This window comes from Budorcas taxicolor, chromosome 2 (genome assembly GCF_023091745.1).
Source record: "Budorcas taxicolor isolate Tak-1 chromosome 2, Takin1.1, whole genome shotgun sequence".
NCBI lineage: Eukaryota > Metazoa > Chordata > Mammalia > Artiodactyla > Bovidae > Budorcas > Budorcas taxicolor.
Genome location: NC_068911.1, coordinates 116,546,284 through 116,574,099, shown reverse-complemented (window position 1 = coordinate 116,574,099; position 27,816 = coordinate 116,546,284).

The window sequence follows — 27,816 nt, the reverse complement described above, 5'->3', positions numbered from 1 at the left end:
TTCCATTCTCCTAATGATTCAGTTCAGTTCAGTCGCTCAGTCATGTCGAACTCTTTGCGACCCCATGAATCGCAGCACGCCAGGCCTCTCTGTCCATCACCAACTCCCGGAGTTCACTCAGACTCATGTCCATTGAGTCAGTGATGCCATCCAGCCATCTCATCCTCTGTCGTCCCCTTCTCCTCCTGCCCTCAATCCCTCCCAGCATCAGAGTCTTTTCCAATGAGTCAGCTCTTTGCATGAGGTGGCCAAAGTACTGCAGTTTCAGCTTTAGCATCGTTCCTTCCAAAGAAATCCCATGGCTGATCTCCTTCAGAATGGACTGGTTGGATCTCCTTGCCATCCAAGGGACTCTCAAGAGTCTTCTCCAACACCACACTTCAAAAGCATCAATTCTTCGGTGCTCAGCCTTCTTCACAGTCCAACTCTCACATCCATACGTGACTACTGGAAAAACCATAGCCTTGACTAGACGGACCTTTGTTGACAAAGTAATGTCTCTGCTTTTGAATATACTATCTAGGTTGGTCATAACTTTTCTTCCAAGGAGTAAGCGTCTTTTAATCCCATGGCTGCAGTCACCATTTACAGTAATATCTTTGCTGACCATTGGTATATCTTCTTTGGAAAAATGTGTGTGTCCAGATTCTTTGCCATAAAATCAGGCTTTTTTGTTGTTGAGTTGTAGGTGTTTTTTATGTATTCGAGATGTTGACCCCTTATCAGATATATGATTTGCAAATTTTCCTCTTCCTTCCTATGGGTTGGCTTTCTACTCTATTAATCGTGTTATTTAGTGCATAGACATTTTTTTTATTCAAGTGTGGTCCAATTCACCTATTTCTTTAGTTGCTTGTGCTTTTGGTGTCATATCTAAAACATCATCCATAAGTTCATGTCATGAAGCTTTTCCCCTATGTTTTCTTCGAAGAGGTTTTAGTTTTTACATGTAAGTCTTTGATCCGTTTGAAATTAATTTTTGTATATGAGGTTCCAGCTTCACTCTTTTGCATGTGAACACCATTTTCTCAGCTACATTTTTTGAAGATAATCTTTTCCCTTTGAATGGTCTTAGAATCTTTGTCATTTAACATGAGTTAAGGGTTTATTAAGACATAAGTTTCAGTCAATAACCAACATACTCCAATAAAATAGCAGCCAACTGTCCCTAGACAGTCTGCCTTCTCTTCACCTCTTAGATCTTATATTTGGTTTATATATGGCCTGGGGGTCAAGCTTATCTTCCTGGCACTGGAATTTCTCTCCTTTGCCCTGTATCATTTTGATATGCATTTATGATTTTTAGCCTTATATTTTCCCTGCCTCAGCCCTGGAATCAATCACTTCCCCCAAGGAACCCTGGTTCCTTCTGTTGGAGGATGATTCTTAGGAACCAAGATTTGTGTGCTAGATACACACATTGCTCTTGAGGTGTCACTGCTTCTAGGCCCTCTCAGTGGACAGAGCCAGGAAATGTGTGCTTATATGCTAATCATGTATGTGCACACATCTATGCCTCTTCCTGTGTCCATTTATACATGCGTGTGTATGTGTGCATATACACACATAAGGTTCAGTGTGTATATACACACTGACACCTCGAACTCCAACCCAACACCACAGGGTTCATTCTAGCATCTTCTCCTTGTTTACTTTAAAGTTTCTTTTTTCTGAAGTGATAACCCTGTCCTTATCCACAGTAAATTACTTGTTTGTTCAGCCCTAGTATACATACATGCAGGGGCTTCCCAGGTAGCTCAGTGGGTAAAGAATCCGCCTGCTGCACTGCAGGAGACTCAGGAGACATGGGTTCAATTCCTGGGTTGGGAAGACCCCCTGGAGGAGGAAATGGCAACCCATTCCCGTATTCTTGCCTGGAGAATCCCATGGACAGAGAAGCCTGGGAGGCTACAGTCCAGAGGGTCACAAAGAGTTGGATGTGACCAAGCAGAACACACAGGTGTCAGAACCCTGTCAGGTCAGGGTGCTGTACCCTGTGAGAAACACATTCATCAACCAGTGTACATGTTTGTGGGTAGATCCTTTGATTTAGTCTTATGGCAACCAAACAAAACACTATTTAAAATTACTCAGGTATCTCCTTTTACCCCCATCTCCTTAAATGAGATTATTTCATTCATTTGTAATAAAATCTGATTCATTGTTCAGAATCTGCATTCCATTTGGGGTTCTTCACACCCCGGTTAATTTTTAGAATTTGTATGTAGTGAAAATTATTTTTTGTAGTGTACAGTCCCATGGGCTTTGACAAAGGCATATAGTTGTATATTCAACCAGCGCAGTACCAAACAAAACAGTCCCGGTCCCCCAAACTGCCTTTGAGCTGCTCCTTTGTACTCAGCCTCTTTCCTCAACCCTGCAATCACCTATTTGTTTTCTGTCCCAGTAGTCTTTTGCAGAATGTCATAAAAATGGAATCATATATTATGATTATGTTATCTTTTATTTCTAGTTTCATTCACTTAGCAAAATGCTTTAAGGTTTTTCCCCGTTGTTTTTGTCTTGTTTTCTATTGCTGAAAATTTCATGCCACTGTATGGGTGTAGCACCACTTTCTTCCTGTTCACCTCTTGAAGGACATCTGCGCTGTTTCCAGCTTGAATTGATTATGAATAAAATGAGAGTTGGACCATAAAAAAGACTGAGTGCTGAAGAACTGATGATTTCGAATTGTGGTGCTGAAAAACTCTTGAGAGTCCCTGGAACTGCAAAGAGATCAAACCAGTCAATCCTAAAGGAAATCAATCCTAAATATTCCTTGGAAGGACTAATGCTGAGACTGAAGCTCCAATACATTGGCTACCTGGTGAGAAGAGCCAACTCATTGGAAGAGACCCTGCTGCTGGAAAAGATCGAGGGCAAGAGGAGAAGGGGGCAACAGAGGATGAGATGGTTGGTTGGATGGCAACACCAACTTAATGGCCATGAGTCTGGGCAAACTCCAAGAGATAGTGAAGGACAGGGAAACCTGGTGTGCTTCAGTCCATGGGTCGCAAAGAGTCAGACACAACTTAGCAGCTGAGCAACAACAACAAAAGCTGCTTTAACCATTCACATGCAGGTTTCGTGTGGAGATCAGTTTTCATTCCATTTGGGTAAATATCTAGCAGCAAAAAGCCTAGATCATGTGGCAGGGCTATGCTTGACTTTTCAAGAAACTGCCAACTGTTTTCCGAAGTGGCTGTCCATCTCTGCGTTGCCGTCAGTGCCGTGTGAGAGGTCTTGCCATGCCACATCCTTGTCAGCCCTTGCTGTGGTCCTTTTCTGCGTGTTTGTTTCAGCCATCCTAACAGCTGTGTCATAGGATCCCATGGCTGTTTTCAGTTGCATATCCCTGACCACTAGGAATGCTCATCACCTTTTCAGGTGCTTATTTGCACCTGGAAAGACTCGTATGTCTTTTGTCCATTTTTAATCAGGTGATTCATTTTCTTATCACTGACCTTTGAGAATCCTTAATAGACTCTGAACCCATCTCCTCTGCATTTCAAAGAACAAAAATTTCTAAATCTTGGCAGACTCCGATATATGAATTTTTCTTGTTACAAATTGTCTCTTTTTCCTAACACAGGTCACAGATATTTTTCTCCTAGAAATTTATACTTCTAAATTATACATTTACATTACACTCCATTATGAGTCATTTTTTTGTATATGATGTGAGGTATGGATCAAAGTTCATTGCTCACCTATGGATGGCTAATTATCCTAGCACCATCTGCTGAAAGATTAGATTTTGACGATGGAATTGCCTTTGCACTTCTGTTGCAAATCATTTGAGCATATATATGGGTCTGTTTCCAGGCTCTCGATTCTGTTCATTGATCTATGTGTCTATCCGTTTGCCAATACCACTCTCCCTTGATTGCAGCCATTTTGAAGAAATCAGGTCATCTAAGTTCTTGTCTGCCCAGAGAAGAGGACACAGGCTGAGTCAGAGAGACTGGATTGGACCCCAGTTGCGCCCCTGCTTATAGCTGAAGTGGAGCAGCCAGTCCAACGCAGAAGGACAGAGATGGAAAGTCCCCTGCATGCACTGCCCATTCCACCACCTTCTGGCTGCCTCTCCACGTCAGTCAAGTCCTCACAGCAGACCCTGCGGACTGTCGTCAGGCCTCCTGTTACCACCCGGCGAGGCTGAGGAATTTCCTCTGTGAAGGGCCCCAGATTTGCCACTGGACTTGGGCTTGGTGGAGGCTGTTCCTTTCCAGAGCCCCATCAAGGCCATCGCCTGGACCTCAAGCCCAGACGGGCTCTCACCTGGACACCCTGCTGGCCCTCATGCCTCCCCTGACTCAGTGATGGACAAGCCAAGTGTGAGGTCGTTCAAGTGTGACCAGCTCCGGAGTTGAGAGCGCAGCCATCCACGTGACCTTCCAAACTGCTGCCCATGTCATGACGTGGGGAGGAAGCTTGGTCATTAACAAGATGCATTCAAGTGCACAGGGAGGTGGTGGCCACCTGCTCAATCATCTGGAAATGCCAGTCTGCAAATTGCCCTTTTTCTCCACCTATAACAATCCAAGCAGACATTTGCTCATTCACTAGCTGACTCTACAGACCCACTCAGGGGTCGGGGCTGGGGCAGGGAACATCGAGGAGGTGAGGAGAAGCCCGTCATCCAGGGCAGATCTTGCCTGCTCTTCAGGACCCTCTTGGAGACCACCATAAGTGAATGCCCAAGTTGTAGGTTCTCAGACACTCTTGGAGGAAGGGAGTGTTGGAGCCCTGTGGGGAGGCCCCTGCTAAGAGGCAGCAGCCCCCTGCCCTGCCTCTCTCCTCCTTCAGAGCCACCTCTGTGATGGAGTGGTTATACTCTATCTATTCACATCTTCACCTTCTGCCCACTTCTCAAACCGTGTGATCTGATTTCACCACAACCCAACAAAATGGCTCTGACCAAAGGCCCCTCTAACTGTCTGGTTGCTGGGCCTAAGGGCACTTTGCAAGCCTCACTTGTTTGCCCCAGCTCAGCCTCTTGCCCTACCCCAACCCATCCCTGAGGAGCCTCCCAAGGGTTCTCACTCCCTAGCATGACATCTTGCTGTGTCTCGCCTCTGCTGAACACTGTCCACCCAGGGTTTCCTGGGGTTCTCAAGTTCAAGCCCCATCCTCTTCTGCCCACCTCTCCAGCCTCACTTGGACTCCAACCCACCCGCCCAACCACCCACCACTCACTCAGCATTGTGCTCTTCCAACGTCTTCTCTGTTGTTACATAATAAATTCCCACAAAACTCAGAAGCCCAAACAACAATAACGTTTATTATCTCACCCAGTTTCGGCGGGACAGGAATTTGGGAGTGGCTAAGCTGGGCCGTTCTGGCTCAAGGCCTCTGGGGAGGCTGTCATCTAGGCGGCAGGGTGACTGCCGTCATCAGAAGGCGTGACAGAGGCTGGGGGTCCATATCCAGGACGTTACCCTCCTGTGGTGGCTGGGGACCCAAAGGGTGGGGTGTCTTCTCCTCCTTCCTCAGACTTGAGGCCCTTGAAGAGGCAGCCACACACTAGAGAGGGGAAGAGTAAATGGGGAAGTTATTTAAAAACCAAAAATATTTACCAAGAGGGGCAAGAACGCAGTTACACATAGCTGAGACCAAAGTCAGGAAATGTAATTGAACCCAAGATCCACTGTAGGGTGTGGCTGCCGAGCTGTCCTTTCCTGCAATGGGGTTTCCAGGACCCATCCCTTCCACTGGAGAGACCAGCCGTCCCCCATACAGGGAGGCTCCTCAGATTTGGGATGCTGCCCCCCTTTTCCCCCAGAACAGCTCTAGCAGTCAGCCCTGCCAGTCAGCTCAGGCCACTACCCTGCTAGCCCCTGGCCCTGAGACCTTCACACTCCAGAGCAAGGTGGACTATAAGCAATGGGAGCTCTTCTCCACTGGGGCATCACCCCAAGGCTCTCCTGTCCTGCCTCGTCGGTGCTGCCATGTTGACACTGATGAGCAAGGCAGAGTGGCTCGGGGCTCCCTCTGCCTGCCAGCACAGCCTGGCCCCCACTGTCCTGGCTACTTGAGGGGTGCCCAGCCCTCAGTAACATGTCCATCCAGTACCTTTGATGGTGGTGGCTTGGTCAGGGTTCCTGCTGTCCCCCGCATGCCCTCACAGCAGCCCAGAGTCTCATCAAGAGCCCCAGCCTCTGGCTTCACCTCTCTCCCCACTTGGCCTCAAAACCTGCCCCTGTACCATCTGTTGGGTTCGCATCTCCTGCGTCCTTTCTCAAACACCAGGTCCCTTCCCCCCTCTCAGACCCTCACCTGGAGTTGTCCCTCCCCCACGTCCAGTGTGGTCAGCTGATGCTTAAGCTTTGCCAGCCCCACCGGAAGGCCTCACCAAGCCCCTTGCTTCCCTGCCTCCAGCTGTCGCATTGGACTCCACGTCCTGCAGGCCTTAGCTGGGCATCCCAGGCTTCTCCCGGGAGCCTCCCCAGGTCCCACTCTGCCAGGGATGCACATGGGTGCACCCAGGCTGCGGGTGGGCCTGGTGCTGTGCCCGGAGCTCCCCTGGGCAGGTAAACAGGAGGGAAACAGGTGTTGAAATCTGCCAGCTGGGGCTGCAGCCCTGTGTGTTTGTCTTCACAACCAACTCAAGCAGTTTCTGGTCTGTGTTGCTTCCTTCATGTTCTCTGTGTGGGGGACCCCAAGGCTCCAAATTTGCTCCTTCATAGGAGTTCTCCTGCCAGGGATTGCTCAGTGAAAGGGTTCTGGGCACTTCTATTCCTAGGGCTTAAAGATCCCTGCCCAATCCCACTCCAAGAGGCTGGAGATCTTGGGGGTCAGGGCCCCACCTGATCCCCTCTGCCCAGCTCTCAGCAGCAGCCCCAGAGAGCTTAGAAACGGTTGGCCAATGCTTTACAGGGACCGCTGAAGCTTGTAATTGATTACCAGAGTGATATCTGTTCATTGTGGAAAATTTGGAAAATACATAAAAACAAAAATAAAGTCAAATCAAATCAAATAAGATAAAGTAAAATAAAATAAGATAAAACAAAAAGGAAATTATCAGCAAAGTAATAAAATTACAGGGTACAATAAAATAAAAGAAGCAAAATAAAATTAAAAAGTGAAATAAAGTTAAATTACAAAGTAAAATAAAATCCACCAGCTGTAATTCCATCAACTGCAGGCGTGCACTTCTTACATTCTAGAATACTTCCTTTCAGGCTTCTCTGTGCCTCTACACTTTAAAACACAAACCCCAAGTGGCCTATATCAGTAATGCTTTGCTGCTGCTAAGCTGGGCATCTCTGCAGGATCCCACATCCTCCCGTTTTCTCTCAATACCTAGAGCACAGCGGGCCACGTCCCCTGACATAAGGAACCAGTCCCCCATAGGTGGGCATTGGCGTTGTTTCTAATTTTTCCTTCTTTCACACACCACTCCACAGCCACACTTGTAGCCATATCCTCATGACCCTCTACATAGCAGATTAAGACTCTGGAGGCATATGAGCCCTGGAAACATTTGGGGCACTCAGCCAGCCTCCCCCAACACCATTAAATACTAGCAGTCAAGTCAGTGTAAGGACATCAGGCAAAGTTCTGGATTTCCCTGATGCATTAGGCCTTGTTTGAAGTATTTCATCCATTTTTCAATTCATCTTTTGCTCATTTTGGGGGGAGGAAATGCCCTGGCTTTGCCAGCATCCCCAGCGCATGTGAGGGCTTCCTGACACAGCTGTGACTCTCACCTTTGGGTCACTCTCAGGAAGGGGACTATCAGAGTTCTGAGGCTCTCCCAGGTATCTGTCCTTGCTTACTATGGACTTCATCACCTGTCACACACCTGCACTCAGTAACTGTCTGTTGAATGACTGATTCCTGCCCAGTGCCCCTGCCTCCACTCTCCCCCACCTCTCCCAGCTGGCCGGTGATGGGACCAGGGATAAATGAGGGATAAGCCCATCTTGGGAGCAGACACTCCAGGCCTAGGGTGGGCCTGAGCCCAGAGGATTTGGCAGAACAAGGGCAGAACATCCTTAACCTATAACTGGGGCACTGGTCAGACAGGTTATGGGGCTCAGAGCACCGACACCCATGGAGCCTCACCCAGGCTCCCCAAAGAGTCTCTAGTCCTCGATGGGTTCCACTCCTGGGCACTGTTCTCTCTAAGGGCCCCTCCCCTCTTCCTGCCCACCCTGATCCCACTCATCCTTTCAGCTGACTCCAACTCTGTGAAGCCTTCCTGAAGGCTCTCCTCCCCAGCCACCTGCTTTGCCCCTCCCCACGGCTCCCGTGACTTCATCCCTGGGAAGCACAAGGGTGTGACCTCTTTGAGAGCCCAACCACAGCACAGGGCTCAGTGGAAGAGTCTGTGGTAGGATGACCCGGTACAGCGGAGAGGAAGGGCATGGGGCTTGTTGTTCTCTGCTTTTTTCCCAAACCCATCCAGGGATACCTCCAAACAAGAAGCACAGAAATGCACTCAGAACTGGAGACTCAACATGAGAGGAGTTCTTAGCTGTGAAGACCTTACTTGTGGTGGAAATGTACCTAATTCCCAGGTCAGTCCAGCCCTTGTTCCCCAGCACCAAGCCCTCTGTGCCCTGTGCTGGGGTGAGATCCCCCCTTTTCAGAGGAGCACTGACTGGTTTCCTCCTCAGAACAGCCAGCTCAGCACCAGTATCCAGTAAATTAACTTGTTAAGGAATCCTTTAAAGGCAGCTCCGATGCCACCTCTTCCAGGAAGCCATCCTTGACTGATCAGCCTTCAGAGATCTCTTCCTCCTCTTGTCCATCAGAACAGTTATTCTTGGTACCACACTCATGACATTACAAGTTTGAGTTTTTAAAAATTGTTCTCCAAGGAATGCATAAAAGGTGGTAAAGGCAGGATTGGACAAAGCTGAATGTTGAACTGTGATACAGTCCCACTGAAAGCTGAGCCAAGCAGTGAGGCACTCTGGGACAAAATGGCCGAGCCTTTCTCCACTACACCCCATTGCTGGCCATCCCCCAGCAAAGGCAAGGGCATGTCCTCAGTGGGGAGACTCCTGCAGCTGGGGCTGCCTTGGCGAGGTCCCCCCAGGGCTGTCTGCAGCTGACAGCCAGTCCTTCTGGACAGGAGGCTCTGCTGCAAGATGGAGGCAGGATGGGGGAGTGTGCATCTCCACGCCCACCACAGACAACAATGAAAATCTAAAACAAACATGCAATAATTTCAGCATTGGGTTTAGGGACTGCCAAATGATGGCTCAAAGGCCAAATCTGGCTGGCTGCCTATTTTGGAAATTGCTTTACTGGGACACAGCCTGGCTCTTTCTTTTTGTTCTGTGTCTATTGCCTGTGGCTGCTCTGGCCCTGCAACATCAGAGTAGCTGCCACAGAGATCGTAGGGCCCATGAAGATTAAAACAAGCTCCAGTGAGGCCCTTCCCAGATTAAGTGTGCTACTCGAGCTGACACTTCTGGGAATGGAAGCCTCACTCATGATGACTTCTTTGTCATGATGACCACACACACAGACATGCATGCAGTTCACCTGTGAGCACACATTGGGATACATGCACACACACACACACGCATGCCCAGAGGCACCCCAGGGATGCATTGAGTGTTCTTCTGGCCATAGCTGATTGAGAATACTCCTGACCCAAGCAGGGCCAGATTCCTTCTCACTGGGAACCTGAAAGCAGGTCTCAGGTACAATTGTGGCCTTGCTTGAAGAAAATGACCATGAGTGGTATTAAATGTTGCTTGTTGCTTTAAACCATTATGTTTTGGAGTAATTTGTCACAGAAAACTAATATTCTCCGCAGATTAATCTGCCCTCCAGTGTCCCTGTTTCTGATAAGGTCACCCTCTTCCTCGCCATCCTCAGATCTCAACCATCACTGTTTTGTTTTTCCTTTACTGCTTCCTGTCTGCTGATTTGATCTTAAGGAGTCTCTCACTTTCATCCTCTGTTCTCTGGTCCCTATTTCCACCATCCTGACAGGGGAAAAAAAAAAAAACAAAAAAACGGCCCTTTGCTGAGCACCTACTATGTGCCAAAGTACCTACTATGTGCCCTGCTCTTAATACAGTTTGAGTACTCATGGAGGAATCATGACAACTGGATGAAATAGGTTTGCTGTTTTGCTGTCCCTGCTTTATAGCTGAAGCACCTAAGATTTTGAGAAGCTCAGTAGCTTGTCTGAGCCTCCCCAGTTGGGTAATTAGAGAATCAAGTAGGAACCCAGACTTGTCCCAAAGCCCATGGTCTTTTGTAGCCTGGCACTGCCACAACTCCGTCTATGCCCTCTGTGATGGCCCAGGAGCTCTGGAAGCAATCCTTGCTGCCACCTCTGCCTTCCTGGATTCTTCTCTCATGTCACAAGTAACTCTGCTTAAAATGCATATCTGACCATCTTCACTGCCTGCTCTCAAGCTGCCAAGGGCCCCCACCCTCATGTCCTCACCCTGTGCATCCTTCAAAATTCAGCTCAGCTCAGTTGCACTCTCCTCACAAAACCGCCTGTCCCCTCTTTGAATAGCTGGAATTCTTCCCTCCTGCCAGTCACCTGTTTATTCTTGCTTTAAAAAAGACAGTACACACACTTGAGACCCTGTAGTCAACCACAGGCTCCTCAAAAAGAGACTTCCAGGCCTGTCTGGTGTGCCCAGGTCCATGAAAAGGGACTTATGAAGATAGAGTGACCGTAGCATAATTAATTACTGAGCTATGAGAGAACATGCACTGAAATAAATGCTTCAATGAATCAATAATCAATAGCTCTCTAAATGAGTAGCTCAACTTAAGAATGATTGGTTGCTTGATTGAATAGGACAGTACCTAGATCCCAATTTTATGTATATATATTATATATATGGGCTTCCCAGGTGGCGCTAGTAGTAAAGAATCTGCCTGTCAATGCAGGAGGCACAAGAGACGTGGGTTCAATCCCTGGGTTGGAAAGATGCCTTGGAGTAGGAAACGATAACCCACTCCAGTATTCTTGCCTGAAAAATTTAATGGACAGAGGAGCCTGACAGGCTATGGTCCACTGAGTAGCAAAGAATCCTACACAACTGAGCACACACAGGAGCACTCGTTGTTTATGTATTTGTCATAGCAAAATATTTTATTATATACATAACTGGGGTAATATTAAAATATTTAATGACCAGTACAGGATGAGATCATGAACTGGGTACAGGCTCAGATCATGAACTCCTTATTGCCAAATTCAGACTGAAATTGAAGAAAGTAAGGAAAACCACTAGACAATTCAGGTATGACCTAAATCAAATCCCTTATGATTATACAGTGGAAGTGAGAAATAGATTTAAGGGCCTAGATCTGATAGAGTGCCTGATGAACTATGGACGGAGGTTCGTGACATTGTACAGGAGACAGGGATCAAGACCATTCCCAAGAAAAAGAAATGCAAAAAAGCAAAATGGCTGTCTGAGGAGGCCTTACAAATAGCTGTGAAAAGAAGAGAAGTGAAAAGCAAAGGAGAAAAGGAAAAATATAAGCATCTGAATGCAGAGTTCCAAAGAATAGCAAGGAGAGATAAGAAAGCCTTCCTCAGCAATCAATGCAAAGCAATAGAGGAAAACAACAGAATGGGAATGACTACAGATCTCTTCAAGAAAATTAGAGATGCCAAGGGAACATTTCATGCAAAGATGGGCTCAATAAAGGACAGAAATGGTATGGACCTAACAGAAGCAGAAGAGGTTAAGAAGAGGTAGCAAGAATACACAGAAGAACTGTAGAAAAAAGATCTTCACGACCCAGATAATCATGATGGTGTGATCACTCACCTAAAGCCAGACATCCTGGAATGTGAAGTCAAGTGGGCCTTAGAAAGCATCACTACAAACAAAGCTAGTGGAGGAGATGGCATTCCAGTTGAGCTATTTCAAATCCTGAAAGTGCTACACTCAATATGCCAGCAAATTTGGAAAACTCAGCAGTGGCCACAGGACTGGAAAAGGTCAGTTTTCATTCCAATCCCTAAGAAAGGCAATGCCAAAGAATGCTCAAACTACTGCACAATTGCACTCATCTCACACACTAGTAAAGTAATGCTCAAAATTCTCCAAGCCAGGCTTTCGCAATAGGTGAATTGTGAACTTCCAGATGTCCAAGCTGGTTTTAGAAAAGGCAGAGGAACCAGAGATCAAATTGCCAACATCCGCTGGATCATCGAAAAAGCAAGAGAGTTCCAGAAAAACATCTATTTCTGCTTTATTGACTATGCCAAAGGCTTTGACTTTGTGGATCATGATAAACTATGGAAAATTCTGAAAGAGATGGGCATACCAGACCACCTGACCTGCCTCTTGAGAAACCTCTATGCAGGTCAGGAAGCAACAGTTAGAGCTGGACATGGAACAACAGACTGGTTCCAAATAGGAAAAGGAGTACATCAAGGCTGTATATTGTCACCCTGCTTATTTAACGTCTATTGCAGAGTACATCATGAGAAACACTGGGCTGGAAGAAGCACAAGCTGGAATCAAGATTGCCAGCAGAAATATAAAAAACCTCAGATATGCAGATGACACCACCCTTATGGCAGAAAGTGAGGAGGAACTAAAAAGCCTCTTGATGAAAGTGAAGGAGGAGAGTGAAAAAGTTGGCTTAAAGCTCAACATTCAGAAAACTAAGATCGTGGCATCTGGTCCCATCACTTCATGAAACATAGATGGGGAAACAGTGGACACAGCATCAGACTTTATTTTGGGGGCTCCAAAATCACTGCAGATGGTGATTGCAGCCATGAAATTAAAAGACGCTTACTCCTTGGAAGGAAAGTTATGACCAACCTAGATAGCATATTAAAAAGTAGAGACATTACTTTTCCAACAAAGGTCCGTCTAGTCAAGGCTATGGTTTTTCCAGTGGTCATATATGGATGTGAGAGTTCAACTGTGAAGAAAGCTGAGCGCCAAAGAGCTGATGCTTTTGAACTGTGGTGTTGGAAAAGACTCTTGAGAGTCCCTTGGACTGCAAGGAGATCCAACCAGTCCATCCTAAAGGAGATCAGTCCTGGGTGTTCATTGGAAGGACTGATGCTAAAGCTGAAACTCCCAATACTTTGGCCACCTCAAGCGAAGAGTTGACTCATTGGAAAAGACCCTGATGCTGGGAGGCATTGGGGGCAGGAGGAGAAGGGGATGACAGAGGAAGAAATCACTGGATGGTATCACCAACTCGATGGACATGAGTTTGGGTAAACTCCAGGAGTTGGTGATGGACAGGGAGGCCTGGCGTGCTGCTATTGATGAGGTCGCAAACAGTCGGACGCAACTGAGCTACTGAACTGAACTGAACAAGATGAGTACCAACCAATAAGTGAGAACATCTCCAGAGTTGGATCAGGTCCTGGAGTCGCCGTTAGGCCCTTATAGTGCTAGACCCTGGGGAGGTTGCGGGCTAGTCCGAGGGAAAGACAAAATGGCCAGAGGGAGGGGCACTCGAAACGCACAGCTCTCTTATCACTTTGCAAAAGCATCTCCGCAAAGATTCTGGCGGATGCAGCCCTGCACGTGTTTTCTGAGCTCAGCTGCTGCCAGCCTTGAGCTGAGCTTCACAGGTAGGTCACTCCAATCCTCAAAGAGCACCAGAAAGTCGGAAGTACTGCCACTGTCCCATGTCCTAGGGAGGACACCCAGACTAAGAGGTTAAGCTGCTCTCTGGCAGTCACACAGCCAGAAAAATGACTGAACCAGGCCCTAGACCAGACCCGCGGAAGGATCCTCTTGGACTACACAGCACACACTCCAGGCGCACAAGTAGTGGCTTGCCTTCCTGCGGCTCCTGTGCAGGTACTGGGCGGGGCCAGCAGGCCGCGTGATTTTCAGGGCCTGGGATTGGTCTAAACTGTGGCTCTAAGGAGGTGTGTCCTAAACCTAGCACTGCCCCTTCCTGCCTGCTGCTGCCCACAGGGTACTCCTCTCCAGAGCTGAGATGCTTGCCCTCATCGTAAGGTAGATCTTCAGAGCAGAGACGGTGATGGGCGTGTACCTGGCAATCGGGCCACAACTCCTGACAGCGTTTTGCAGGAACGGCCCCATGCCATTCCGCATTCTCCACGGGCTGCCGTGGGGCTTTAGACAAGATGCTACTCTGAGTTCATTTCGTCATCTACAAAATGGGGTGATAAGAGGGTGTATTGCTTTTCAGGCTTGGCGTAAAGATCAAAGAACCAACCTAGGAAGGTATCCAGGCATTTCCAGTCACTCTTTTGAACTTTATAGGTCTTGGGCAGTGAGGAAAGGCTGAAAGTGAAAAGGGGTGGTGCACAATTGAGCCTGTCTGTCCCAGTTGGGGGTGGGCCGGGGCTGGGGTGGGGAGGCTGGCTGGGTCCGGGCACCCTGGGCTTCCCCACTGCCGCCTCCCTCATCCCTCCAAGTTCTTCAGAAGGCGGAATAATTTCTCTTCGTTTTCACACCTAATCACAAAATAATTTTGGTGCCCAGAAGCCTTCCTCTCGGAGGAACATTTGTGCGGGATGATATCAGCCTAATTAAGTGCCCCAGCTCTGGGATTTGAATCTCTTCCGACCCCCGCGCTCCCTGCCAAGCAGCGCTGGCCGACCGGCTACCTGCACACGCTGCTTCTGGAGTCTTCCGCGCTGCCCCTCCTCCCGCCCTGGGATGGATAACTTGATCCGGCGCCAGGAGGCGGCGGACCAGGTGTCACCTCGGCGGGGCTGGAGGCGGCTTGCTCTGCGCTCTCGGGCCTGAAAGGCGCAGGCATGTTCGCAGCAGCAATGCGCCTTTGTTCGCCTTGGCAGCGCCGCGGCCTCCCTGGGGCCGGCCCCATAAAGGGTTTCTGTTCGGGCTGGAGGACTCATTGTCGAAAAATTGTCCCTCGAAAAATTAGCATGGTACAGTGGAGAAAGCGGAACGCCCGGCAAATGACAGCTGCTGGCCCCAGACGAGGGCCAGAAAGTGGAGTTTCGCAGGGTGCCGGCTCCCTGGGGCACCCCCTCGCTCCCGGCCTGAGGGTGGACCTAGGGGTGGCTTCAGGGTCCAGCAAAGCCCAGGGCAGCAGGGGCCAGATGGGAAGTGAGGCTGTATTTGAGGTTGGCGGCTTGTCTCCCCTCCAGAGTTAGAGTATCTCCCCAGGCACCAGGTCGAGGGGTTGGGGGTGATGTTTGAGGGCCCCTGGGGCAGAGTCAGGCTCAGAGGGGCAGCTGGCTTGGGGGGAGGGGGTCTGGGAGACAGAAAGAGAGCGGGTCTAAAGGTTATGTGGTTAATTGAACGTCAACAGCCACAGATATCATTACGCCCCTCTGTGTCTTTTTCCCAGTGTGTTGATGGAAAAGTAACCAGATTTAAAGTGCTGGGAGCCCCAGTTGGAGAGGCCGGGCAATGCGGGGGGAGATCCCTCCTGAATGTCGAATCGGGGTTCCTGCAGCCCCAGCAAGGAGGGAAAACAGTCAATTAGAGACGAGAGAAAAGACAGCGGGAGCTGTGGTTGGCATTTGCATAAAGGCTGGGGCCCCAAGGCTGCCACCCTTAGTGAGAGGGCGGAGTTCCCAGGAGAGAACCCTGGGGGTGTCATGAGGGTGAGGCTCATGGTAACTGTTGAAAGTCTCAGCCAAAAGCCTGTGTGCACACACTTTCCGTAAGGCAAGGATGAGGGTGACGGGGCCTGTAAATGGTGAACGCGTGTGTGCATACCGGTGTGTGTGTATTTCTGGTTTCACCCTGCTGCCGTCTGTGAGGTTATGGGTATCTTCCTGTGTCCATGTTTGAAGCAGGTTGCACCTGTGTCACTTGCACTGACCTGATACTCCCACGGTGTGACCCCCAACTGCAAATTTCTATAGGTGGGCAGCACACCTGGGCACCCCTTGTGGGCTCCCAACGCACAGCCTGGTCAGGGGGACATGGATCTGCCAACTTGATCCCACCAGCATGGGAAGATCAGAACCTCAAGACTTCCTGTGCTTCACAGGAGACCAGACCTGGAACCAGCCCCCTTGGCTCACTCTGCATTTTGTGCTCCCTGGAGAAACCTTCCTGATCCTTCCAGCCTGCCATTTCCACGAAGCCCCCTAACCTCCTCCAGGAAGCCTGCCCTCACTTCCTACTGCAATACAACACACAGAAAATGTTACGTCAGCCACATGCACCTGTGTCCATGTCACTTTTCATCCCCACCTCCACCCAGGCAGGACAGAGCATGGGTGGTTATAATGCAGGCCTGCCTGGGATGGAGACAGGTGAGGAAGGGAAGCAGGACTGGAGGAGAGAATCCAATTCTACAGGAAGAAAATAAGCAGCGGTCAAAGCTATTAGGGTGAGCAAGAATGGCTCAAGAGCCAGTGGGAAGGTGGCTTCAAGTTCCAGCCTCAGAGCACACAGTTCACCCCTCAGGGAGCCATGGGTCCCTTTCTGGACAACCCCTTGCTGCTTTTTGTTAGTCTTCCTGTTCTGTCAACCCCCTCTGTGTTCTTCAGAGCAGCACTGGGAGGAAGAAGCAAGAGTAATCACTGAGCCCTAGCTCCAGGGAGGGATTGCTGTCCGCCAGCTCACAGCCACAGCTACCGAGTTCCCACTCTCCAGCCCAAGTTGCTGGGGATGGAGTTGCAGAGCCTGGAGCTTGTGGATGGGGCTCTGGGTGCTTCTGCACACTTCAAGACTCAGACCTCTGGCAGCTCTAGGGAGGAGCAGTGGGGTAGAGAGAGACCTCAGCCAGATGTGGGACTTCCTCCCACAGCAACGGGACAGGGTAGAGTTGAAACCCACATGGGCTTCACCAGTGACCCTGCGGGGAGAGGGTTCCAGGAAGCAGGAGGTGCGGCACTGCCTGCTCCACTCCACCCCACCCCTCCCCATCACCCTGTCTCCTGCCTTGTTGGGAAGATTGCAGAGGATTAGGCTCCTCCAATATCTCTCTTGTTTGGACCACCCCACTTGGGCAGAACTGCCTTCTGGGTTTTCACCCACTGGGGTGGTGGGGTAGGGAGAGGGACTTTGCCCACTCCCTTCTCGAGTCCCTGGAACCACAGATGTGTCCGAGGACCCCTAAAGCTGAGAGCCCCAAGGTGCTCCCTGTTTCTTCCCCCCCATCCAACCATATACCACGTAAGCCCCCCGAGAGGATGAAGAGGGACATTCAGCTCACAAACAGGACACACAGCACCTTTTAGCAGAATATCAGTTCGAGACACCCATCCTGTCCCTCACTTAGTATTTATTAGACCCCCCACTATAGAAGTTGAATGAGAAGGGCATGGCAACCCACTCCAGTATTCTTGCCTGGAGAATCCCTTGGGCAGAGGAACCTGGCAGGTCATAAACCATAGGGCTGCAAAGATTCAGGCATGACTGAAGTGACTTAGCAAGCCAACACACATGCATAGAAGTTGAATACTGTGCCCGATGACTTAGCCAGAAGACAGTGGAACTGGGAGCTGAAGGCTTGTTCCACTGCCTCCAGTGAGACTGCATACCTGCCACCCAGGCACATGCTGCCCAGCAGGGTTCAAACTCCGCCATGGAGGAGAGGTCAGGAAAGTCTTTATGGAGGAGGGGGCATTTGGAATGGGTCTCCAGGGATGGGCATGGTGTCAGTGAATCCAGGAGGAGAATGGAGCGGGGGAATTTTGGGGTGGTGGGAACAGCATTGACTCTGGCATGGAGATGGCGTGGAAGACGTGCAGGGCTGGTCCCCTGTGGGAAGCAAGGACTGTGAGTGATGGTTGGGGTCTGACCACAGTGGGGTTTGAATGGCAAGGATCTGCTTCATCATTCTGCAAGGGGAACTGTGAAGGAGAGCCTTTAGGTCTGGGAGCTGGGAGAACTCCAAGAGGTCTCCAGGCAAGAGACTTGGTCAGGCTGAGCAGAAGCAGATAGGGGTGGGTGGGAGCAGACACAGGTTGGGCAACAGTTGGCCACTTGTAAAACAGCTTCCTGACAGGATTGTGACAAAGCTGAATCTGTGGAAATGAAATTGGGGGACGACAGTCCTGGCTTTCGCTCCGCATTCCCAGCTACAGCACGTTGGAGAGGGCTAGATCCCGAGTTTCAGGGCTTATTCACATAATGTGGCCTCGGGCAAATTACTTCTTTCTGCCTCCATTTCTTCATCTGTAAAAGGGGACATACGATAGCACCAACCTCATGGGGTTGTTTTAAGGATTAAATGAATCTGAATAGAGAAGGATTTAGAGCAGAGTCTTGAAGCCAGGAAATCAGAGTTGATGTTATTATTACTAACATCATTTTTGAGCTGGGATGAATGAGCCCAGAGAGGATTCTGCCCTGGCTGACTGTGGGGGTGGCTGGGTGGGGAGAGGGGCCCCAGGAGGATTTTCCTGGCCTGCACTGCCAAGTCTCATTCTTCTCCAGCCTGAGTGGTTCATTCCTTGTCCCCAGGGCCCATCCAGAGACCCAGACCAGGACCAAGCCAGTGGGAAGGGAGCCACAGGGCACATTGTTTCTGGAGAGTGTAGACAGCAGCCCGACTTGTTTGGGCAGTTCTGACTCCCATGGACCCTGCGCTGGCCGAGACCCTGCCTTGCACAGGGTAGAGGGCGTGGTGCTGACCCCTTGCTGCCTGCAAGTGTAGGGAGCAGGGCAGTCCACAGGGGACTCACCCAGTGGTCACCCTTGAACCCACCCAGGTCACAGAAGCTCCATAAGTGGGAGACGGAGTGATGATCATTCAGCAGCGTGGGGAAGACACTTGCCACCAGACAGGCTCATTGGGACACTCCTGGAACCCCATGATTCTGGCCATCACCCCCTTTGCCCCTTCACATCCTCAGGACCAAGAGGGATAAGAGCCTGAGAGAGTCATGCAAGCCTGGCCCCTTTGGCCTTTCAGAGGAAGTCTAGCTTCCTGGGTTTGGTTGAGGACTTGGTCAGTAATTTGGGTACGGTGCCACCAGGTGGCTCCCCCTCAAAGTCACTTCATCCTTAACCACTGAGCAAGCCTTGGATTCAGCAGGCCTCCCCTACAACCAGCACCCCTGCTCCAGGAGAGAGCATGGTGGGTCTCCATCCTTGTGGGCACATGAACTCCAGGCCTCCCCTGCTCAAGTATCTTCCAGCCTCTGCTCCTGTCCTTTCATCTCCCAGTCTCTGTGGCTCTACCTACCCCAGCCAGCAAGGTCCAGGGGTCCCTAACCCTAATTAACCTGCCCCTGCCAGGTCCCCATTTCCTCCAGGCTCTTCCTAACCCTGCTGTTCAGCTGAACCTTCTCCCAGAATCCCAGCCAACACCTTGGATTAGGTCCCACCTGTCCCTTGTCTCTGGGACCCCTTCTTCCATCCTTCTCTGCCTCTTACACAGGGCTCCCCCTGCAAGTCCACCAAGCGATCGAGAGGCAGGCTCAGGTTTTGGAATGAAAGATTGAATGAGGGGGCAGAGGAATAAGTGAGCGACCTGACCAGTCCACAAATGTTTGGGGGATACCTACTGTGTGCTAGGTCCGTGCTGGGCAGTAAAGGGACTGAATGGATGAAGAGTTGGCCATGTGAGTAAATGGGGACTGAGAGACTGGCGCTGAGGATGAATGGTGGGTAAGAGGCTGGGGGACTGGGGTGGGGGTGGGGGTGGGGTGGTGAGCAGCTCCCTTATTTGTTGGCGCAGACTCAGGTCACTTGACCTGGGGCCGACAGCGGCTGTGCTCCCGGCAGGACCCAGACCAAAACAGATGACTCACTCGTGTGTGCGGCCTTGGTGAGCCAGCTGCTGCTGGCGGGGAGCCGGGCAGAGGGGGCTGCCGGAGACGGGGAGCCACAGTCACGCTGGAGAGCCAGGAGAGGGTCAAAACGGGCCCTGCCCAGATGGGGCCAGAGTGGACGGAGAAGAGCCTGGGGACTCGTCCCAGAGGGCAGCAGTGACTCACTTACTGAGCATCTACCATGGCTCTTAGCAGGACCCAGAGGTGCCACTAACCGAGTCCTGGTCCCCAGCGACCCTGGGGAGGAGCTTAACCTCGCTTTGCAGGAGTGAGGTGCAGAAGTAGGTAACTGCCTGAGGTCTCCCAGCTGCAAAGGGCAGAGTCCAGGACGACTCAGGTCCTTGTTTTGCTGGGGCCGCTCCTCTGAGTCACCTAGACGTGCACTTTTAGGGAGACCCCAGGGAGACGCCAGTCCACAGGTAGCAAGGCTTGGAGGAAAGAGGGCAGGTGGGGCAGCTCCCTGGACACCTGCAGGAGCTGAGCTAGCAGAGAGTAGCCAGTTGGCCCCAGGGGGCGGGAGGCCTGGCCTCTGAAGGTGGGGGCTCTGGTCGGAGATAGCATTCCCTCTGGTCATCCAGCAACAAGCATCTTTCTCACTGAACTTCAGCATCCTGGCCTTTCAGAAGAAGAGTAGATGCTCCCAGAGTGATCTTCTGACTCCAGTGCAGGCTGCAGTCAGCAGAAAAAAGAGCCACCTGAGCTAGGCACCCTCAGGGGCCATCTGTGCTCACCACTGGTCTGTCCAACTGTCCAAAACTGGGCAGCCTAGTGAGCTGATAAAAACGCTGATGTTCAATTATAAGAGACCAACGTATGATGATTTATGAGGCCTGTTCATCTCTGAGCTCCACTTCCCAATGGGGCAAGCCAGGTAAGCATCACTCTCTCTGTTACAGACAGGAGTGCTGGGGAGAAATAGAAAGGACCTGTATTTCCTGGAGCTGGACTCAGTTCTACATGCCTCTTGTGAGTGATTCCCTTCATCCTCCCAGTCGCTCCAAAGAGGAAGTACTCTGCCCCCATTTTACAGATTAGGACACTGAGTTTCAGAGTGGTTAAACGCCTTGTACAAGTCAGACATCTCAGAAGAGTCTGAACTTGATTCAAAGACAGACCCTGTGGATGGAGAGGGAAGTGGGAGGGGGGTGTGACATGCTGTGTGCCCTGGCGAGAGTCCACCATCTCCTTGTCTCTGGGAGAGGGAAAGTAGGCAATGTGACTTTGTCTTTGTAGCCTCCTGGCTCTGACAGTCAGGGGTCTGTGACCCTCACATGGAAAGAACGTGACACAGTGTCTTCAAAGCCAGGCTGGAGCCCTCCGGTGTGTGACTCTCCAGAAGGCTAACCTGGGGTGAGCCGGGTCTGCATTCTGTGTCAGTGTCCTCGGCTACTAGGTGGGGAGATGGCTTTGGCTCAGCAAGTGTGTCCAGCATAGGCCCAGATGAGATTCAAAGGGCACTGCCCATTCAGGGACCCATTGTGGTCCCAGGAGCACCTGGTGCAGAGGGTTAGGGACCCAAAACTTGGTTCCCAGGATCAGGGGCTCCCGGGGGAGCCTCTGGGGCTAATTTATTGTGATGCAAAAATCAGGCTCCAGGGCAGCGGGAAGCAGAGCTGAGCGCCAAGCACGCTCCCATCCTTGTTCTGTTCCACATATTTTCGGTATTTATTGTCCCCATATGTGATGCTGAACATTAAAAAACATGTTGCTGAGATTCCTCCAGAAAGGGCTGACATTTCACAATACTCCTCTGATGCTGGGGATTACAGCTTAAGATGATGAAAACGTGGTTTATTCAAAACAGATTGGGGCGGAAGAAAACAAAGGCAGGCCCCCAAGAGGCCCAACACTCTGTGCTCCCGCTCCCGGGAGAGGGGAGGAGCACTGTCCCCCACCTCCCCAGCATAGGAAGCGCCAGAACTCAGGGGGCCTGGATTCCGGGGCTGGGGGAGAACTGGGTCAGACAGAGCCAGCGGCCACCTCAGGGAATAATAATGGCCATTGTTCCTGGGGGCACTTCTAAGTGCCATGCAGAACAGGGTCCCAGCACCCACCATTAGCATCGCTCTTCCCATTCTGAAAAGGGAGACCTGAGTCTAAGTAACTTACCCAAGTGCACAGAGCGGAGTCAGGATTAAGAACCCAGGTTTCTGTCCAAGGATCTTATTTTTAACCACAGTCACAAGGCAGAAGAGGCCCAGGCACAAGGCAGCTGACTTGCAGTGTGATCCTGCGTGAGTAACTTTACCTCTCGAGGCCTCAGTTTCCTCACCTGCAAGATGAAGGTGATAACCAGGTCTTCCCTGACAGCCTCAAAGGTATGGTCTCCAGATGGTCCAGTAGGGGCTGGCAAGGGAGCAGAGAGAGGCGTCTGGGCTCCTCTCCCTGTGATGTCCCCGAGACAGGAGCTGCGGTAATCAGGCTGCCTCATCTCTCCTTTGCAGCAACCCTGAGCAGGTGACTTGGGCCTCTGGACCTCTGTTTCATGCTCTGTGTGGTGAGGGATGAGGGCTTGACCAGCTTCAAGGAGGCCCTGAAGGAGCCTGGGTGTAGCTTGGGTTTGGCACACACCCAGGTCCTATCCAACCCTACTGCTGAGGACCGTGGGTTCTTTCTCCCTCCAAGCCTGAACCCCCAAGACCACTGTGACAGAAAAGTGTTCTGTCCAGGGTGGGATCCAGATACAAGGGAGCCTCTCCCAGCCCTCATCCTGAGGCAGGGGTCTCAGCTCCGCTTCTCACTAGATGTTGTGTGGGGACCACCCTCAGGCCCAGAGAGCGGAATCCTCCCCCAGGGAGTGTGTGTTTGCCCCCTTACCTGGGGTTCGGGGGCACAAGTGCCACCTTGGATCCCCTCCTCCCCAGGCCAATATGCTCTGGACAACAGCATGCACCTGATTACCCCAGGCTCATGTTTTCTAGGCAGTTTTTGTATCTCCACAAAATTTTCAAATCTGCTCCTCACCCACCCCCTAACCCCCCCCCCCCACACACACCCACATGTTATTTGGTCCTTGAGCTGATGGCAGTGGGGAGGGTGGTGGGCAGGGAAAGCTGGGCCATGGGGCCCAGGTCACAGTGACCACAGAAGGCAATGACCTTGGCGAGCAGTGCTCAGGGCCTTTGGTCCTGCTGGCAGCCACAGACAGGATGAAGGTGGCGGTGCTGCAGGCCAGATGCCCCAGGGCAGGCAGCAGCAGGCTGGAAGGGCAGCCTGCAGGGCAAGGAAGCCCTGCCCCAGTCCTGCATCCCATGCTTTCCCATTGCTGGTCTCTACTCCCCCGTCGCGGCCCCTACCCTGTCCCCAGGCTCCGGGCACCGCTGGGCAGCATGCGGAGTACCCATGCCTGGCCTGTTGCACTTGGCAGTGACTGAGGGTTCTGGATTCACAGCCTACCACTTCCAGAGCCCTGGGTCAGAGCACTGGCTTCCTCAGCAGGCTTCACACTGGGGTGCAGGCCTGCCCAGCTGCCCCAGGGACCCTGGGGCTGCCACCTCCTCCTGCTGCGTGGGTGAGCCTCTCTGTCCCTCACACCTGCTGAGTGCTTGTGGCTCCCCCTTCCTGGAGGACAGGTGAGGAAGACACACGCCCCAGAGGACAAGTGAGCACAGGGAACCACACACAGTTAAGGGGGAGGGCGTGAGGGGGTGGGCGCTTAGCATCAGGAGGGCAGAGGCCTATAGGGGGTAGGGGGGAATGGGGGATCTGGGAGGTGGGAGTTCCAGGCAGAGGGAAGAACATGTGCAAAGGTCCTGATGCAGATGAGTAGTGGGTTTGAAGACCAGCAAGGAGGGGACCTGGGTGGCCGGAGCAGAGCTAACATGAGGGAACCTGGAGAGAAGAGAGTGGAGGGGCTACTGGGTATGTGAGGCAGGGCCATGCAGACCACCTCGGGGCCTGAGACTGCACCCTAAGGAGGGAAGAAGTCACGTCAAGACCCGCAGAGGGGACCTTGGACACAGCTGTGTGCTCTGATGGAGCTCTTGCTCAGAGTCAGCTTTAGCTCTGATCCTAAAACCATCCTAAGAGGCTGTTTCTGTGGTTTGGATCTGTCTCCTTTACATGTGGGGAAACCAAGGCTCCAAAACATTGTCACTTTCCTAAGGTCATGAACCTGAGCCCCAAGACTGTACCTCAGAGCTGCCTCTTCTCAAGCTGGGAGCTGGGGCATGCGGGGTGGGGCCAGGAAATCACCAGAATAGCAATCCAGGGAGGGGGCTGTCAGCCAGGCAGCTCAGACTGGCCATTGTCCCCTCCTGCACATGGGACACAGATGGGACAGGAGCCAGGCCCCCATTAGAGGATTTGGGGTCAAGGAGGGTCCAGGCCCTGCTAGCTCCTCTCTGCCAGAACCTGATGCTGGGAACTGGGGTCCACAGTTCACTCCTGGACTCCCAGAGGCCTCTTGAGCTACTGCTGAGGGTCAGGGATGTGCCAGAGCGGGGACCTGCCTGCCCCCAGGCTGGTCTGTACTCACACTGCCCACAGCCTCCACCAAAAAGCCAAGTCATGGCAGTTGTGATAGTAAGGGTATGTAACACCTGGGGCTGTTAAGTGAAAATATCCACGTAAGGTTTTAAAGTATTTTCCCTTTTATCTGCCACGTGCACTCTACTTACTAGCTAGAGTGCTTCCCAAGTGATGCAACTTACAACCAGATCGCTCCCCACCATCTGCTGTTCCCTTCGCCGGCTGCCCGGTCTTGGTTTGACTGCAGCTATCGCCAGACAAACAGCGCCCAGATCTGAGCCCCAGTCTGACTCTGAAGCCCGTGTCTGAAGCCTCTACCACCGTGTTCATCAGGCCAAGAGTCATCAGAGACCAGCTGGCCAGCACACCTGGACCCCGGAGAGCCTGCCCTGGGCCTAGCAGATGACCCAGCGTTCAGGCTGCCCGACCTCCCGCCGTCTCCACTAGGAGAGCCCACATCCCTGCAAGCCAGCCTGACCCTCAGCCCCCTTGGCAGCCGCAGAGCCCTCCAGGTCTATGACTGTCAGCAGTGGCCGCTGACAAGGCTGCTCAGTGACACAAGGGATCGTTGTGTAGACTATGTACCAACCAGCAGGAAATGGTTCCCTTTTTCTGTAGCTGGTCTGAGTGCGGCATGCGGGCAGATCCACAGCCCAGGCCAGGCAGCCCCCTCTCACCCCCTGCACCTCAAGATGGGGATGCTGTATGATGGGTGTGCTCAGGCCAGCGCTTCCTCCCAGGGTTGAGGAGTGCAGTTCATCACCCACTGGACCTCCAGGGGTGCCCCAGGGGACCTGGGAGGAGGGAAGAAGACAGGCTTTGGCAATATCCTGACTCGCCTTCCTGCCATCAGTCTTGGGGTGACAGCCCCACGGAGGCTGTTTCCCCGGCAGGGCCGCCTGGCTCTCCCACTGCCGCTGCCGCTGCTCCGTCCACATAGACGGTTGCTGTCTAGACAGCCCCAGGCAGGCCTCCCGCAAAGCCCTTCAGATCCCCTCTGCCTTCGCACCATCTAGGAGGTTGGGGGTCAGCCATAGGCCGGCCAATCCGTTGCAGATGCTCCCAGAGTGGGGAGTTGGGAGGGACTGAAGAGCATCCTGCTGGGCCTTCCCCCACCCCCTACCCCCACCTCGCCACTGAGATGGGAAGCTCTCTCCTCCAGCATCAGACGTGGAAATCTTCAAGCACAGTTTAAATCATCAGCATGTGTCCCCAGGGCTCCAACACCCCCAGCTTCGGTGTTTGCTGACTGTGCGGATTCAGACAAGCACCTCAGCTTGTCTCTCTTTCCTCGTTGCTTCCACTGACAGTGCATATGAGCCCTACTATGTGCTCTGAGGGCACACATGTACACAGATGAGTGAAAGATGCACAGATAAAAATCTAAGCCCTGTCTTCATGGTGCTTTCAATCGGGGGTGGGAGCGGGGAGGACAGTAAAACAGCACGATGAAATAGACACAGCTGACTGCAAAGGATGATGCTGGCCTTGAAGGGTGAAGGAAAGCAAGTCAGGTGAGTGTAGGAAGGAAGGGGCTGGAGCCCAGGACAGGGTCTGGGTCAGACTTCTCTTGTGCAGTGAAGATTCAGGGAGAGGATCTACCTGAGGTCACATTGCCAAGGAAGTAGGACCCCACGGCCGGTGGACAAACCAGGCCCTGCCCCACGCAGATGCCCATTCACCAGCCTGGGCAGCCAGCTGCAGGTAGGGTTGCCGGGTTTAGCAAATAAAAATATAAGACACCCAGTTTAATCTGAACTGCAGGTAAGCAATGAAGACATTTTTTTAGTATAATTCTATTCCATGTAATATTTGGGATATATATATACTAAAAATGATTCATTGCTTGTTTGAAATTCAGATTTAACTGGGTGCTCTGTATGTTATCTGCCAACCTTAGCATCAAGGCCAAGGTGGAATAAAAAAAGAGGAAAAAAAGGGGCCATTCCATTCTCCCCGCCCGCTTCCTGGGCTCCGAAAGTCCCTCTATTTCCAGGCCTCCAGCACCAGCCTCCCCACCCATCTCCCTGCCAGAGCCCTACCCAGCTGGTGCTCTCTGAACACACAAGGCCTTTATTGACCAAAACATTGACCCCTCCCCCGGATTTTATCCAAGGTGTAAGTGTGTTGAGCTGGCCTCCAGGGTCCTATCCTGGAGTCGTGGGATCTGGCCCCTCTGCTGTGACAACCTGAAGTGAAGTGAGTCACTGGCCTCTCTGTGTCTCTGCTGCCCATCCTCCGTGGGCTCCGTTCATTTCAGAAAGTAGTGCTGAGTGCCCGGCAAGTGCTGCACCGTGCTCTGCGAGTTCAAAGGTGAGTTAGACACACCCCAGGAGGGAAGATAACAGGGGCCACTGAGGCAGATGAGAGGCCTGGAGGGAGGGGTTGATCCAAAGCAGATTGCTTTGTGAATGCTTAGGGCAAGGGGCTTCCCTGGTGGCTCAGATGGTAAAGCATCTGCCCACAATGTGGAAGGCCAGGGTTCGATCCCTGGGTTGGGAAGATCCCCTGGAGAAGGAAATGGCAACCCACTCCAGTATTCTTGCCTGGAAAATTCCATGGACTGAGAGTCGGACACGACTGAGTGACTTCACTTCAAGGCAAGGGGCAAGACTACAGGTTGCAAACTCTAGTTCTGCTCTTTATGCTGTGTGATCCTGGGCAGCTTAACTAACCTCTCTGAAGTCTGGAATCCAATCTATGAATCAGCAGTTTTTTCCTTTGCACATTCTGTGTTATTCTAAAAGCTTTAGATACGCTTACAAGGTTTGGTTTGTTTCAATAGTAACAGTCAGTGATGGCAAAAAGGGCAGCGAAAAGGAAAGAGATATACAACTATAAATTCTATAATTCCTCTGGTCTTTAACTTGAAAGTAGGTACCAGGTGCGTGTTTAACACAGTCATGACCTGAGCTAGTACAGCATCCTCCCTACCTGAGTTCAGATCCCAGCTCCACACCATAATTCATTGTCCAGCTTTTCTGTCTTTTCCGTTGGGGCCGCGTCTGACAGTCCACACCTATTACTGTTGTTGCGGTCAGAGATGGAGGAGACAGTGGTGCTGGCCGGCAGCCTATGGTGGTGATGCCCAGCCAAGCCCTCTAACACCCTACCAGGACTGAGGGAGCCAGGCGGCCAAGTGCCCAAGAGGAAAACCTCAGAGCCGAGAGTGCCCACGCTGGCCCTGGATGGCCCCCACTCCCGTGAGAAGAAAGGGATCAGGAAACTCCTGCAAAGAGACTGTGAACGAGGCCTGCAGGTCCCCACTTCAAAGCTTCCCTCTAATGCCTCCCGACAAGCGTAGCCAGGCCTCGGGGTGTCCCCTCACTGCTGACAGCATCTGTTCCCAGGCAAAGCTGAGGCCAGCAAGGCAATGTGAGGCCAGGGGTACCCTGCAACCGAGCATTGGCCTGGTGGAGAAAATGTGATTTCACACCAGGCCCGCAGCCAGGCATTCATGCCATCCAGTGTTGGGGCCATGTGGGGCTGGCTGGTCATGGGGTATCTCCCCAGCACTGTCTCCCCTCCTCTGCCCTCCATGGAGGCTCTTGGGTTCTGCCCTAAGCCCACCCCTAGGTCCATCCATCGAGTCTCATTTCTCTTCCACATGGAGGGGGGTAGATGGAAGGAAGAAGGGTCTGGAGCCAGACAAAATCATTCTGTCACTTGCTCTACCTTTGTGACAT